The sequence below is a fragment of the Chrysemys picta genome, chromosome 11, assembly GCF_011386835.1.
Source record: "Chrysemys picta bellii isolate R12L10 chromosome 11, ASM1138683v2, whole genome shotgun sequence".
Lineage (NCBI taxonomy): Eukaryota > Metazoa > Chordata > Testudines > Emydidae > Chrysemys > Chrysemys picta.
In genome coordinates, this window is record NC_088801.1 from 46,194,896 (window position 1) to 46,211,962 (window position 17,067).

The 17,067-nt window shown below is 40.4% G+C and overlaps 1 protein-coding gene across 4 annotated transcripts in view; it reads left to right on the forward strand.

The window, feature by feature from the left end:
* Positions 1-17,067, forward strand: part of PPP1R1C (protein phosphatase 1 regulatory inhibitor subunit 1C) — an 88,972-nt gene that overhangs the window by 19,856 nt on the left and 52,049 nt on the right. The window lies entirely within an intron of this gene.

The window sequence follows — 17,067 nt, forward strand, 5'->3', positions numbered from 1 at the left end:
GCATGTGATTTATTTTTCTGTTTATTTTTAATCAGTTCCCATCAGTTAAGTCATCTCAACCTCACACAGCCATGAAATATGGGATCTCGGCAATAGTTCAAAGCCTATTGGAGATAGAAAAGAGGAGAGATCTTTGCGGAGGGCCAAAGCCCAAGTGATGCATTGAGGTCAAGGAGCTCAACTGCGTCCCCCAAGTCTGAGTAACAGAAAGCAAGATTGGACCCTAATGCTCTCAGCAGTGATAACTAATGTGACTAACGAACACTGGACAAAGCTGGAGGTGGATATTCAATTGTTATATGCAGCTTGGAATTTCATTGTAGTTTTATAACTCACCTGATACAAGAAAGGAAACAATATCTCATGACATAGGCAAGTAGCTTACATGCTGAATTTGCAAATTGTGAATTTTACTGTGAAATATACAATATACTTTCAGTGAATATTTGAGCTCAAATACTTTTTGAAAGTATTTATGTTGTTAAAGCTGGGCTGATTGGGAATGAACACACAGAGGTGGTGAGCATGGGCCAATCAGAATTCACTTCTTAATCTAAATGAGCATTCATGGACATTTTTATCACTATTTGCTCAACTGTAATGATTAACTAAAGCTTATACTAGCAATCAAAATTTTGTCATAGGAACAGTTTGCATGACACGTGACACTTTTTAACCTGATTTTTGATGGTGGTAGCTGGATGTAGTCATTAACTGTGTAGTCCAACACTCCCACCCCAGTAGACATGCACTCAAACCAGCCCCCAGCTCTGAAAAATGTTTGCAGTCTCTGGGGAGGGGAAGTCTGGAATCCAAGCCTATTTCTGAATCCAAATTTTGCAGCTAACTGCGAACTATGTAAAGGGCTGACCCAAACCCTCAGAACCAACATGCATGTTTGGGTGCTATCATGCAGATCTGAAATTTCTGTTTCTGGTAAGTGTCGTGACGCTGTCTGTTCGCACTTTGATTGGCTTCAACGCAAATGGAGCTATCGGAAAGTAAAGGAAATAATTTTAGAACTGAACCTTGTACCCTTCGTTTGTTTTCCTCAATCTTATACAACAGCACCATAGAAACAGCCTTCTTCAATCCTAGGGGATTATTTGCATGCCATTTTTTAATATATATGGCTTCATATTACAACTCTCCAGCTGCTTTATAATTTAGTGTCAGGGACTGATGATCTTTGACTATTTATTTCTGTTATCATCTGGGTGCATTATTAACATGACTAATAGCAGTGTCATTTCAGAGAGATAACAGTAGCATGCACAGTGACAGAACAGTGGCAGGGGTGAGAAAGTTACTTTGATAACAACCATTCACCTCTTTACCCTCACAGAATTTAATATTTTATCCCAAGATCCTAGGAGAATCCTAATTGATTTCAAAGGGGACTTCTACAACAAAAAAGGGATGGTACAATATGGCCTAGCTGTAACTAGCTAGCTCTTCTAATCAAAGTATTTGTATTATATTTAGTGCGTAACTAGGCACTCACGGATACCATGGTGACAAGTGCAGAATAAAACCGCAGATAGGTAGATAATGTGGATAAATGACCAGCTTTTAGCATTAACCTCGGTTTTTGTACTTTAGGAATCAGTCAAGACAGATCCATTTGTTGAGCTTCCTGAGAGAAAGATTGTGTTTTTTATATACATTAACAGTACTTGAAGCTAGGCTTTGAAATAAATGGAGAGTAGGAATTTAATACAGCTGAATTAAATTCAGAGACTCTGGACAAAAATGTAAAATTGCCTGATGATAAAACTTGCCATCAGCTATACAGGACCAGATGCTTGGCTGTGGCTGAGGAATGCAGAGTGCAACTCAGGAGGTGACAGGACACATATGCAAAGATGATGTATTATTGACCTTTGCACCCCCTGATCCTGCACTGGCTGTAACCTGGTCTGGTCTCCCAGTGCAAATTAGAGCAGCCTGGATGCTAGGTCACAACACTATGCCAGCCAAGCCTCCAGCTGCCACATTCAGGGCTGCTTTGGAGCAAGGTTAGGGCTTGTGTCTATCAGATACTGCTCCGATTTCCACCCCTAGCTGTTCACACATCTCCTCCAGTATTCTTTTACTGCAAATAGCTTCAGCATTGAAAACAATAGAACAGAGTGTGACGAAGACTGCATAGAGGTTCTGTTATTACCCTTGTTTTGTGTTTTCATTAATGTTTGGAATGCACCCGTGCTATAACTAATCAACAAGTGCCTCACTATTCTAGAGCTTACCTTACCAAAATGTATTTTTGAAAGCCTGTGAGTGGTGCTAGGAATCTTAATGTGCTTTCAGAAAGACACGTCCTTTATTGAGGGTCATATTCCCCACTCTGTTATCACAAGCAGAGAAGAGGCAGGCTCAATAGAACCTTCTAGGGAGGACCTAGTCAGGTGAAGAGTCAATTAAGGCAGGGAGCTCCATGATACATTCCACTCTTACCCTGATCCCGTGGAAGCCTCTCAGTAGGAACCGTTCAGTGACATAGGAAAGACTGGTTCAGCATGTTGCAAGCATTGCTTGTGAACCTTGCTGAGGTCCTGTCACTTACTGTATATCTGCGCTGCAATAGAGGTGTTATTGCAGCTTTGGGTAGGTATACCCACATTAGCTTTAATCTAACTAGTGTGGATAAAAATAGCAGTGAAGATGTGATAGCATGGGCTTCAGTTAGGACTGTACAAGCACGCCAAGGACACTGGACACATACTCACACAGCTGTTAGCCTGTGCTGAAGTCTGTGCTGCTGCATCTTTACGGCTATTTTTGTGTGAAGAGGTTGGCTGATGGAGTCACAGCGCTATTGATCCGACCTTTCTCTAGGCTTGGCTAAGCCCAGCCTGTAGATACATCTCTTTGGGAATGCAGATGGAGCTCTCATGGGTGTAGTTCAATAGCATTCTGGGGATGAGGATCCAATGGGCAAGAGATCTACACCAATCCTGTTGTCTATTGGCACTTTCTGAATCCCTGGGATGGCCATGTGGAAAGGATTTGTTGAACACTTTTAGGAAAAGGCTTGTAGCGAGATCATTTGTCCAGTCAGTAGGTCTAGTGGTCTGGTCCTCCGACTCTAATCTCTCTTTCGGTTCAATGTGTTCTAGACCTACTGGATGGGGTCTATCTGGGTTGCCTTCCTTGCCAGTAACTTATAGTCCTGCCTGTCCCAGGGCTAGGAGTAGGGCAATCAGTGATGGGTAGGGGGACCAGGTCCTCCTGCTCCACCGGGTCACAGCCCAGGCCCCTGAAAGTGAAACAGCATGTGATGGCCTGGGTTCAGCCCACCGCCTGCTCATCTTCCCCTGGGCTACTGCCTACCATACCCGATGCCTCCATTTGGGGCATGCCTGCCATTGGGTAGAGTCTTTTGCTTCACATTCCCACAATCTAGGGGCTGATGCAGGTGACCCTTTGGTGCTCCTTACATGGTTCTTCTTCCCCTCCTGCTGCATAGCAGTGCTACTAAAGGAAATGGCTTCTCTTTCCCCATCTTGCCTGGACTGCTGGAGTTCTTGTTATATTGACCTTTTCCCCAGGAGCATGCTTGGCAGTGCCTGAGGGGAGGAACTTTCCTTGCCCAGTACTGCTCCAACCCTTCCCCATCTCAGCCTTAATGTGGGGTCTGTAAACCCCATCACAGGACACTAGACTCTTTTGCTGGTTATATCTTGCAAAAATACATATTGTGCAATTTCCATAGGGTTTGTCTTGAAGTAATCTGTTGATGTCACTAAATAGTTTTAAATCTATTCATTACTGGAATGGTGAGAGCTACTTCTTGATGATCTAGAAACTGATCTAGGAAAACATAAACCATGGGCCACCTTGATTACATCAAACTCATTAGCACTACAAAAGTGATTTTTCCTTCCTTCCTTGTCAACTGTTGAGAATAGCCCACTTCCACCTTGATTGAATTGGCTCGTTAACACTGAACCTCCCACTTGATAAGGCAACTCCCATCTTTTCATATGCTGTCTATTTATACCCTACTGTATTTTCCACTCCATGCATCTGATGAATTTTAAATAGGATATCTCCATTAATTTATTTTATCTCCTAGAACTGGAAAGGACCTTGAAAGGTCATCAAGTCTAGCCCCCTGCCTTCAGTAGCAGGACTAAGTACTGATTTTTGCCCCAGATCCCTAAGTGGCCCCCTCAAGGATTGAACTCACAACGCTGGGTGTAGCAGGCCAATGTGCAAACCACTGAGCTATCTCTTCCCCCTGTGGCATTTAGCCCATGAAAGCTTATGTCCAAATAAATGTGTTAGTCTCTAAGGTGCCACAAGGACTCCTCGTTGTTTTTGCTGATACAGAATAACATGGCTATCACTCTGTAACCTATAAACCATCCTGAATCTCAACCCAAATCTTAAAAATCTTGACCCAGACATTCTGAGGTTCACCAAGCATTAATTTTGATCATCTTCATGTAACACACAGTAGGTCAAAGAGATATATGTGCTTAGATAACCCACTGTCAAGAACCCAGAAATGTCAATGTCAGTGTGTGATTTAGGAATGAATAAATATAGCATATCATGTTAGTGGAGTGGGACAACTCATTCCATGTGAATCACAGTGACATGTTCCTGCTCATGTTGTTACAGATGCCGGCATAAAGAAATACAGGGTCATTTCTGAAGCATAACCTTTCCAATCTCTGGTATTAGTGAGATTAGTCAAGATTCAATCTTAGGAAATCACAGACTGTTTTAGTTTAAATTAACAGATTAACGTCTTGTCATTTCCTAAATCCATCCAGTTTGGTCACGTTCATATTGCCAATGGGATTATGGAGCCTCAACTTGTTGACTCTGAACACACCTACATACAGAAATGAGAAATTAATTTAAGTAACTTACATTTCTCTCCTCTTTCTGTAGCAGGAACCTCAAAGCCAAAGAGTTTTACTAGTAAGAACTTGCTTGGTGCATTGTTGATACAGGCATTTGAGGAGCTTAATGTGCAAAATTTATTATCATAAGAATTGAGAGAGTAGCTGGCAAGGGCTAGCTATAAAATGAGTTGTTACTGGAATACTTGTAGTATTATTTAAAAAGGAGGAAAGGTACAAAAGTTCCAATAATGGCTAAAGCTCAAACCACTGGCTATTGTTATGATATGTATTTGTTTTCTTTTTCCACAGCAAATTCTCATCTCTCTCCAAAATATATAATGTTCTGTTATTCAGCTTCAAATGTATTTTTTATGGTTCTATGAGCCATAGTATGATGTGAACAATTTTGACTTTTTTTGTTTTTTTAGTTTAGAGGTTGGAATACTCATACAGTTCAGAGAAAAGAATGAAATAGCTCACAATGATGGTTATTACAGCTGTGACTCCAATACAAAGATTGCCAGCCCTGTGCCAATTGTAAGCCATTTTTCATCACAATTGATTCTTGTATACTATGCTGCTAGGAAATGGTTCAAAATGTACATCGTGGGGTCCAGCTGGTATGGTATTTATGTTAGCAATTCATTTTTTTGTGTTGCCTCACTGGTATTTATATATATATTTCAAACTGCCTATAAGACATTTAAATTAGATCCAACAGAAGATCTTTTTCTTTAAAGTAAGCAGTGTGGAAAGGATTAACTATTATTATTATTTCATTATTATAACTGAGCACATAACTCTGAGGGAATAATTTTTCAGTTAGTTCAGCCTCTTTTGAAAAAAATATTGATTATCAAAAATATTACAGTTTTCTCGCATGGGTTCATTATTAAAAATTATTTGTTGCAATGGATTCATTTATTTACAATTATTTCATGGTTCACAAGCCACTAGTTTAATAAGCAAAATTTGAAGGTCAAGCTGTGTCAATGTTTTGACTGGTCACATTGATCTCATGGTGGTGTTTCTGGTCCCTGAATATAACTCTTAGAATCAGGAATCCAGTGTGATTTTTTTAAAAGATTAAAATCTGTTTCTGAGAATAGTCTCTAGTAGTCACTTAGGGTATGTCTTCACTGCAATTAAAAACCTGTGGCTAACCCGTGCCAGTGGACTCGGGCTTGTGGGGTTGTTTCATTGCAGGGTAGACTCCTGGGCTTGGGTTGCAGCCCATGCTCTGGGACCCTCCCACCATGCAGGGTCCTAGAGCCCAAGCCTGGAAGAGTCCTGCAGGCTAAGCCCCGGTGAGTTTTTAGTTACAGTGTAGACATACCCTTCAACTGACAATGGTCCCAGCACAGGTTGTAGAATATCAGCCTTGATGATCACCATGCAGCTCACACCCCATTTCCCTCATGTGCAGCCTAGGGTATCTGTCATATGCAGGTGAAATTATACAGCCTTGTTGCATGTGTGGTTGTTTTCTAATTGAACGTAATGCATGGTAGCTGCTGCTGCTCCTGCACATTCCAGAGCCAAACGGGGCTCTATGCAATATAACCATTATGACTGACTGACTTGTCCTCATGGTCCATACATAAATTCACTTTCAGATGCCATACTCTGTCTTGGCTTGTTCTCCTTGCACCTGGCCTTAACACATTGCCTAGTCTCTATGATCTTCTTCACCCCTCCAAGGTTGTCTCTTGCTCCTCCTTGGCTCTATAGTCCTGCCTGGAACAGATAATTAAAGCACACTAGCAATTTGACTTCCTCTACTGGCCCAAAGCTGGCATTCTTCCCCTGCACAGCAGGAAGTCAATGGCAATATACATCAACTACATAAGATATGCTGATTACCTAGTTTGCATTGCTTTGAATATGGAAGAACTTCAGAACTTGCTTATTGCTGTGAACAGTGTCAATAAGAAATATGGAATGACGATCAATGTTAGAAAGGCAAAAGGTATGAAACAGTGATGCATAAGGTGGGCAACACCTATACCTTGATGATGGAACAAGTGAATGGAACAAGTGAATAAGTTCCCCTATTTGGGGAGTCTAACAATAGACAGAAGATGCGATGAAGAAATCAAGTGAAGAATTCATCTTGCAAAAAATGTTTTCAACAACTTTCAAATACTTCTGTGTTGTCAAATGCTAAAACTGCACATAGACATCTCTCCTGTAGGGATGTGAGAGCTGGACACTTCAAAAGGACACGAGAGAAGACTCAGAGCTTTTAAGTTTTGGTTTTATTGAATGTTAAAAACTACGAATGAAGAGGTGATGAGAAGGATGAATTTAAAAGAGCATAATTACACACGACCCTAAGTAAAAGAATAATATCTTTTTGTGGACACATAGCTCATCGATTGCAGAGCAACTCACTTCCAGCATTCAAACTACCAAACAAGATTGCAGGAAAACCAGGAAGAGGGAGGTAGGACAGCCAGTTATGTTACAAACATCATCTGATTGACTGGTAGCCAAAGGAGAGTGGAAGTTTTATAACTCTGACATGACTGTGGGAGATAGACATTGGTGGTCGACATCCTCCTCATTGGAGACATCACTTGAAGAAGACTGCTTGGAGCTAGAGCTGGGACATTTCTCATACAGTGCTTTTTTCGGTGAAATTAAAATTGCAGATTAGGCAACACCAAAATGTTCTTTGAATTTATGTCAATTTTGCCAAATTGTTTGGTCAAAACAAACAAAATGGAACATTTCCTTTTGACGTTTTCATTGTTTGTTTCAAAATTTCCTTTAATTTTATTTTTAAAGTGCTTAGAAATGGCCAAAATCAAAACTAAATATTTAAATTTTGTTGAAACAAAGCATTGTGTTTGGCCCAAAACAATTTTTTTTAACTTTTCAGTTTTCCAAAAATTTCTAAGAATGTTATTTTTGGTTCACCCCAAAACAAATTTTGTTTTAGATTTTTTTGGATTTTTCAGCAAACTGAAAAATCCGTTATTCACCCAGTTCTACTTGGAGTTCCCTAAAAGCTAACCTCAAAAACATTGAAGATGCTCTAATTTTCTGTTATAACTCAATCCACAAGGTACAAAACATTTCTAAGGATTCTCTGATGATGGTTGATGTTCATTATCTCAAATGAATGTTCATAAATAAGCATATAAAAGGGAAGACATAGGTCAATATATAAGTTTTTGAGTCAGGCTGTCTCTAAATAGTAGCCAAACTACAGGCTAATAAGCCTGGGAAATAAGATGCTAAGATAAAGAAGAATCAGTTTCAGCAGTTTCCTGCAATTAGTTACATGTATTCTTTTTTAGGTGCATGAATTAACCTGGATCTTTCAAGTTAAGTGAATACTAATGTTACATCAGGGGTGAAAGTAACTTAAAGGACTTACTGGTGCGCCGGAGTCCTGAGCAGGAGGCATGGCCTCAACTGGAAAAGGCGGGGCCTTTACATCAAGATTTAAAGGCCCAGGGCTGCGGCTGCGGCTGGGAGCCCCGAGCCCTTTAAAGCACCCCCAGAGCTACCAGCTGCAGAGACAGCTGGGACCCCAGGGCTCCAGCAGGGGGGCTTGGGCGGTGCTTGGGCGGTGCAGCTGGAGCTCCTGGGCCTTTAAATCTTGATTTAAGGGGCTTGGGTATTTAAAGGCCCTGCTTCTTCAGGTCGAGGACACGCCCCCTGCTCAGGACTCCGACGTACCAGTAAGTCCTTTAAGTTACTTTCACCCCAATGTAATATTAGTATTTACTTAACTTGAAAGATCCAGGTTAATTCATGAACCTAAAGAAGAATACATGTAACTAATTGCAGGAATACATGTAACTAAATCGCCACCAGAGCCCTGCTGCCACTACCCCGGGGCTCCGGCAGCGGGGCTCGGGCAGCACTTTAAAGGGCCTGGAACTCCCCACAGCGGCCGGAGCCCTGGGCCCTTTAAATCACTGCCGGAGCCCTGCCGCTGCTACCCCAGGGCTCCGGCAGCAGGGCTCAGGCGGTGATTTAAAGGGCCCAGGGCTCTGGCCGCTGCAGGGAGCCCCAGGCCCTTTAAATCACCAGCCTGGGGAAGCTGTACCAGCTTACTTTCCCCTCTGTGTTACATCATTATTTAGTCAGCCTTACTCAAGCTCAGTAGAAGTTTTCCTGATTAAACACTCAGTTGGAAGCTGCTAAGAGAGTGGTCATAGAAAAGCCAAAATCTTACTTCAGTGAAAAGATGAATGATCTATTCATGCTTCAATTACAGTTGGATATATAGGCCAAGATTTTCAGATGTAGTAGCCTGCATTTAGGCTCCTAAATCTTGGCCAAGACACTAATTACTGACTAATGAACATTCATGGCATGGTAATGTCTCTCTCCTTAGAGGTTTAGGGCCACATTAATACTCAGGTAAGGTGTGCATTACACCAGATGTGATTCCATTCATTGAAACGGGCCTACTTGTGCAGTAATGTAATATTCAGAAAATTAGAATCTAGTCCATAATTAGTAGAATTCAACAATATAGACCTAGGCACAGCTTGAATACCTTGACCTCTCAAAGTGCTTTATTATACAGAACTGATGAACATCTGTCATTTGGTAGACACCCAGCTATCATTCCATGCCAGCATACTCCATAACAGCTTTCCTGATACTGAAGTCAAGTTTCTTGTTGGTGGTTTTCTGCAGAGTAGTTTGGCGGTATAGAAATCTATTCCTCTGATAAGTCAAAACCACAAGACAAACCTGTTATCAGAAACACTTAAACAGTCTTCTTAAACATGGTTTTAACAGTAAAGGTTGCCAAAGAAACATGCATTTTGCTCTCTGTAATTTAGATTTCATACTGAAATTTCAGTAAAATGCATGTCCCTAATTTGCCAAAGCACTTAAGCACCTGCTTAAATTTAAGTATACGTGCAAATACTTTCCTGAATGAAGATCCTTCCCTGCATTTGCTGTGGTTAGAATATACTCAATTTAACTAGTAAAATACCACCCAAGGGCCAGATTCTGTCACTTTTACTCTCACTGAGTCGAAGATTCATAGATTTTTATGGACACTGTGATTAGCTATAAAATTTCCTTTAGTAATTACTGCATCAAGTCCAAGCAGTGAAATCAGTAGGACTAGTTGTGGAATAAAGTCCTAGTCAATGTGAGTAAAGGTGGAAAAATCTGTCCCTAAATGTTTAGATTAGATATAGATAGGAAGAAACATAACCTTATTTATGGAGCTATAGCTCTGTGTTTTACTGTATGTTTAGTACCATATACATTATGCTTTACAAAGATCAGTAATGAAATGATTCAGTGAACGAGAATAATAGATGAATAAAAGGTTAGGAATAAATCCTTCTTCTAAAAGGGCATGTACAAAACCACATAATAAATATATCCCAGAGGAAAAACTTGAAATGACAAGTCCACACATCTGCTAATCCATTAATTTAGTGCAAAGTTTAGGTATCTTTAAGGTTTATCTAGCATTCAGACTCTAGAACAGAGTGTCCAGGGTGGAGAGATCAGAACTCTGTAAAAAAACATTAAAACATCAAAGGGATTTTCAGTCCAACACAAAGTTAGAAGGAAATTAACAGTAACAGTTGTTGGCTATATTCCATCTTCAGATATAAATGTTGTGGCATGCACAATATTTTTAATCAGAGCTGTACCTTCATATTGTATATGAAGAGTTGGACAGAACTTCTTACAAAAATGTGATTTAATCTAGGGGGTGAAAAAATAAATTTAAAAATAAGCACACCCATTATATATCTACAAGGTGTTCTGCCAATGAGCTAGCTTGATTAACTAAATGCTACAATGCCCCTTAAAGAAACATTTTAAATTCCATACATATAAAACTCATATGGATTAATCTAGGGAAATGGAATCCTTGCACTTCTGTAGGTCTAGGGACTTTTCTGTAGCAACCTGCACGGAACTTGAAGGGAGCAGCACAGGCTGTAGAATGGAAGGGTCTAGGGACAGAGGCAGGAAGTCATTCTGTGAGCATATAGCTGCAATTGAAGCATCCCTGTAAACAGTTCTCTAAAGAAAGAGCCAGTTTCATTTTACAAGCATGAAGTCCTTATGTGTTATTATCCAGCACATGGGACACAAAACACTTTCTTACACTGGATGAAATCCTGACTATTGAAGTCAATAGCAAAGCTTCCATTGACTTTGGGGAAGCCAAGATTTCATTTATATTTATATGTTTATATTTCTTGCTCCCCTCACATGGGCAGGGAGCAGAGAATTCTTGTTTGTTTGTTTTTGTTTTGCTGATGCAGGCCTTAAGTGCCAGTCTCTTTCTTAAGCTTTTCTAGGTATTCAAGATGCAATAGACATTGGTACGGAGTTGGCATATGTGAAACATTGAGGGGCTATGATTAAACTTAACTTTTGTTGTGTTGGAAACAGGAAAAATGTGTTTGTCTCTAAACTGATATTCTTTCAGAATGAAATAATTAGACAGCTATACAGCAACTCTCTGTTAGACATTGAAATGCACCTTCTGTACACAGTGACATCTTGTGGTTTTCTCATGGACTTCTCCCTTCTGTAAGTCTGAAGAATTCTCTTTACTTGACCAATTGCAAATTCTGTGGGAGGAAGTTTCTCTCTAAATTATGCCTGATGTTTCAATGAATTATTTAGCCGTGATAATTTATTTCTGCTAGTAAGACATTTTAAACTGTATCCTGCACACAGCATGATAGTTAGAGACATGAAAAGAAAAACACTTTCACTTATTCCAGTTTCACTCATTTATCACTCGCTAACTGAAAGGCAATTGCCTTTATTTCACACCGAGGGAGATTGTGGTGCTAAGAGGCCTTAAATTCAAATTAACAGTGTTTACATTGTGACTTAAAGCCAATCTCTACATCAATTATTACAACAGGAGATTTATTTTAAAATAGTGTCTCCCCTCACCCCCCAAGTTGAACTCTTCCTCTCATAAGAATTACCAAGCCTGTAATTGCTCCCATATGACTGATTAGTGACTTTATGTCAGGAGACTGCTCTTATATTTGAAAAATCTTCTAAAGATACAAGCTTTGCCAACAGTCTTTCTGAATGAGGCTCATTCTATTGTAATTAGAGCTGACCAAAAATTGGCAAAAATAAAACTGAAAACATTCCATCAATTGTTTTTGCCATTTTTTGTGAGAAATTTTTATTACGATTTTTGTTGCCATTTCAATTTTTTTTTGACTAACTCCAATTCTGATGCACATCTGTTAAGCATCCTAGAGGACTCTATGACCCCAGTGTTCATAGTCTTAATAATCCTTAAAACAAACTTTCTGCTGTTTTGAGCAGAGACTAAAAAATGTTGCCCCTTGCTCTCCTCTACTTGAGAGCCAAAATCTAGCTCTTCCCCCTCTGATCTAAAGTAAATTAAAAAACTTATATTTAAAACAATGAGCAGATAGAGGGGGTGAAACCCTGATCCTACCACATAGAAACATTTGGTAAAAGGCTGGCCTATCAGTTTAAAGAGATTAACAAGGGAAGAGTTGGATTACCAGCAGAGGGGGTCACAAAGTGGGCAAGAGAGACCACCAGAAGATTCTCACTGTTATATCACCATTTCTCTCCATGTTTAGGACTCCAAGCCTCCCACCTCTAGAGGGACTGAATGAGGTATATCACTGGGACTACTTGTATGAGTATATGCTCGCCAATGCCAGTAGGGATTGCTCAACATAAGTTCAGTGCAAAGCAAGGTCTTTCCTGTACCAATGCATGTATGTGTGCGTGCTTCCTGACTGTGCATTTTTAAGAAACTCTTAATGTACAAAGTGGTTAGTAAAATAGGTAAAACACAGAAGTTGTGCGTAGGCTGTAGAGTACAATCTAGAGTGTCCAGGATGGTAGGTAGACTCTTGGGGTGGCATTAAGTAGATGGCAAAACATAAAGAAGTGGAGAGGAGAGTGAAAAAGCCCAGGGTCAAATGCTCATTTTAGTTACACCAGAAGAAATCTGAGGTAATTCCACTGATTATGGGAATTATCCTGGATTTACTCCAGTGTAACGGATCAAAGTTTGGCCCATCTGGGGAAGAATTAGAAGATGACAACAAAAAGCACAGAAAGAAGATGACATTTTTGTACCTATTATAATAAGTCATCTGTGTGTGTGTGGGGGGGGGGTAAACTGTGGGCCTGATTCACCACTGTGATATTCCAGTTTTATGCCAGTGTAACTCCATTGATTTCCATGAGCTACGCTAAAATAGAGCTGGAATAACACAGTGGTGAACCAGGCACTATGACTTCTTTCTGAGGGTCTCATTTTATAAATAAATGCATCAAGATTTACTTTTGAGATTTAAGATGGCTCCATATTCCCTTGAGGAAAATTACAGTCTCAGTATGTACGTCTTACGGGAATGTTGATCCTTGTAAATTATGAAAGAGGGTTTCGTTTCATGTCCAGAATTATTATGCAGTCATCAGAATTATTATGGGTCGCTAGGTATTGCTGCCCCTCTTATGCAGCCAGCACTCCTACCAGATTTTGTAGTGAGACTCGCTCCCATGGGGCTGTCTTTGCAGCAGACACTAGCATGTCTAGAGGAAATGGCTCTATTGTATTTTTTTGTTTTAAAGTTCATTTTAAAAATTGCTATTAGATGGGATTTATTCTAACAAAGAGCATGGTTGCTCCTGGTTGGCACTGCTAATGTTTACTCCTTAATCACTGATGCCGGAAATGCAGAACTAGGCAAACATGATCAGGCTAATTTATCTGGAGGTAAAGCTTTTAAATGGGCAACCAGCTGATCCATTTGACCTATGGCATTCCTGGTGTTAATGGGTCTTAGAAACCACCTGGCAGGGATAAAAAGCCAGGAGGTTCTGGAGTTATATGCTGTACAAAGTGGGGCTGTGCTGAGGTTGATTAGGTTTGGGGACACTTCAGCCAACTGTGTTTGGGCTGGTGTCTGTTGTGCAGAGTAATATGTAAATATTAGAGCTAAATTAACAATACACCAGGGCACATCCATTTCTCTCACATACAGCCTGAGTCATCAGGCTATATGATGGAGAAGTGCAGGTAGACTAGGGAAATGAAATCTAGCCTCCAGCCTGGGATTAGGGCATGAGATCGCAATGCAGAGCCCCTCCATGCCACTTGATCTGTGCCAACTCAGATTCAAGGGTCCATCCCCTGGCCTGCCCCTGTGCAGCCCTCCACAGTAGCTTATGTCAGACTTTCAATGGAGGCCCCTTCCTCAGTATTCAAGGAGTGTGCTAGCACCATTACGTTGCAGCTCTTCCTGCAGGTCCCAACAGTTTTTGCCTTATGGAAAAGTCTTACAGAATTTAATAGAAAATTGTACATTTTTTCAATCGGCTTTTGGACCATCCGAAATTATTGAAGAGAGAATTCTATCCCTGGCGTAGAATTCTATAATATGGTAAAAACTGTGTAGAAAGAGTGTAATTCTCTGTGGGCTGGTAACGGGGGTATTTCAGTTTTATGCTGAAATCAACCCCATTGAAGTTACATTGACATAAAGCTGGAGAATCCTCTCCTACAAGTAGTAAATTCTGTAAAACACAGGTAGATGTCTGTGGGTTCAGGAGTAGGGGGTCTAGTTTAAATACATTACTTTACAGCAGTGCCTGGATTTAATTTGAGTCATTAAGTATGTTGTAACTATTTTTATTTTAAGTAAGGCATTCAGAGGCCTTGGTACCTAATACATAAGGAATATTTATTATTATTTATTTTAGAACAGGCAGCCTCGTCACTAGCTTAGAAAATCCATGGCATGTAACTTTGTATTAGATTCTAGTGTCATGACTTTTTTAAAGGCCACAAACAGTGATATACTTTATTCAATTTATTAAAGCAATACTGATTAAGGCCCTGACCCTGGAAAGTGATAAATCCTTGCGGAATCTCATTGGTTCCAGCGGGGCTCAGTACAGGCGTAAGTGTTCATACAAGTCAAGCTCTTTGCAGGATAAAGGCCTAAAAATGACAGGCAAAATGGGTGACTTAGTTCTTAGCATTAATCAGCCAACTGTGCCACTATGTTACTTACTCTGTTCTCTCAGATTAACATTATTATGCTCTAGAAATCCCTTGTGCACACAAGGCATTGATCCATTCAGTCTATCCTAGCCTAAACTCCAGGAGCTCCATTGGTGAAGGTGCCTGACTCAACACGCTACAGTAGGTTTCATATGCTACTAACCTACCAACAGCACATTGTAGAAGAAGCCAGGGAAGAATGGCCTGGGCTGGTGCTTCTACCCTATTTTTTATTAATATTTCCTGTACAAATCGTGTTATTAGGGTTCCCTGTAAGACCAAGCAATAATTTAGATGCTGATTAGAGTATGAAATACAGTGGAACTGTAAAATACTTACTCTCTTGTCAGCCCTAGAATAACGGCGGAAAAAACTGCCTCCAGCTACACTTACCCTGGCAGCTGGGATACTGTAGTTTAATGAGGCACTTTTTCAGTGCAGAGGTTTACAGAGGCACACACTAATGCTCAGCAGGATTGGCCGTATTTCTTAGTAATTAAATGAAATTACATACGCCTCAGCAGTAGAGTTTTCCTGGAGAGACATAGACAAAAGGAAACCAGACAATTCACTTTGTCAAAGTGTTTCACATGTTTGCCTGACTAGATATTTTTCAATTTCTTAGCTCAGTCACGCAACAAGATAGCTTGAGAAGTGGTTAGAGCAGTGTGGAAAATCCTCACTACAGGATAAAAGCAGAGAATGTAACGTTTTTGAAATTGGCTTGATTTTTTTGTTGTGTGGAAAATAAAGGGGGGCAGAAAATAAATAATACTAAGACATTGAATTTCTAAGCTACATTCCATCTGAAATGCTTTCTGAACACCAGTTAATGTAGCTGCATAACATCCCCTCGAAACAGGTAGGTAGGTATCACTCATTGAGGAGGAAACTGAGGCACACAAAGGAAAGCGAACATTTTCCGAAAATTGCACATTCATCTGCTCCCATAGATGGCACAAGAAATTACCAATTATGTCAGAAACTAGTCATTTGCTCATGCAGTTACTGAGATTATATGTTTAACTGCAGCTATTGTCTGTACAATTTCGGTGCACAATTGCAGATGCAGTTTTCTGAAAACATGGGCCTAAGGGACTTTCATAAAGTTACACAGAAAATCCAAACAGAGCATGTCCACTGAGTGCCTGAATCAAGGCCTTCCATGTACCCTAGTGAAAAAAGTTTCCTTTGCCTCATTCACACCCCAAGATGGTCATATTGACATACAGAACTAAGAAGAACTGAATCTTTTTTTTTTCCACCTAAGAAAATGATAAAATTTCAGCACAAGTCAAATTCACAGACATCAGCATTTGGTCCATTTATTTCACATAAAAATAACCAATTCATATTTGCTGATAGACATGGCATTATTTTGCTAGAAAGAAATTTTGACATGTGAATATTAATGAAACAAAAACTGGTTGAACGAGTTTCCAGGAGTAGTAACCTTTGATTTCTCTCTAGTTTAAGCTTTAAAATCCCTTCCAATGTAACGTTTCACATAATAAGCCAGATTCCTGGCTCTGTTCCACCTGCTTTGCTTGTTCCAGTGTCACAAAGTAGCAGAGCTGGCACTAGGCATAAGCAGACTATACAATTGCTTAGGGCTCTGAGCAGCTCAAGGGGGGCCCCTATTAATTATTAGTATGTGTTGTGTGTGTATATGGGGGAGGGAGTATTTCTGCTGAGGGCCCCCAATGGGCTAGCACCGGCATTGCAAAGAAGCCAGAAACCCTCCAGCTGATGATTCTCCCAGCCCTATTGAAAAGCGGGCATATCTGGAGGAGGATCGAAGGACGGCACCACAGACTGGTGGCTGAGCCTCTTGTCCATGTGGCAGTGGAGGGATGTGCATGTAAAAAGGGCTTGAGGGATGCTCCAGACCATTAGCACCATATCCATTGTGCACCCAAACCAGCCATCAGCTATCCAGACCCATTTCCCTGGGGCTCCATCACTTTGTTTAGCTCCACTGTGTCTTTTCTTGCAGAAGTAGTGTATACAGGCACTTCTCACTGCATGGACAGTGAAAAGGGAAAAGCCAAGACCAAAATGGAGGGGTAGTGCAGTAGGAATGCAGCTGCTTCAGAAGCAAACAGACAGACGATTGGAGCTGCTCAGAAAATTTTCCTGTGGACAATTTTGACCTTTTAGTGAAAACAAAAA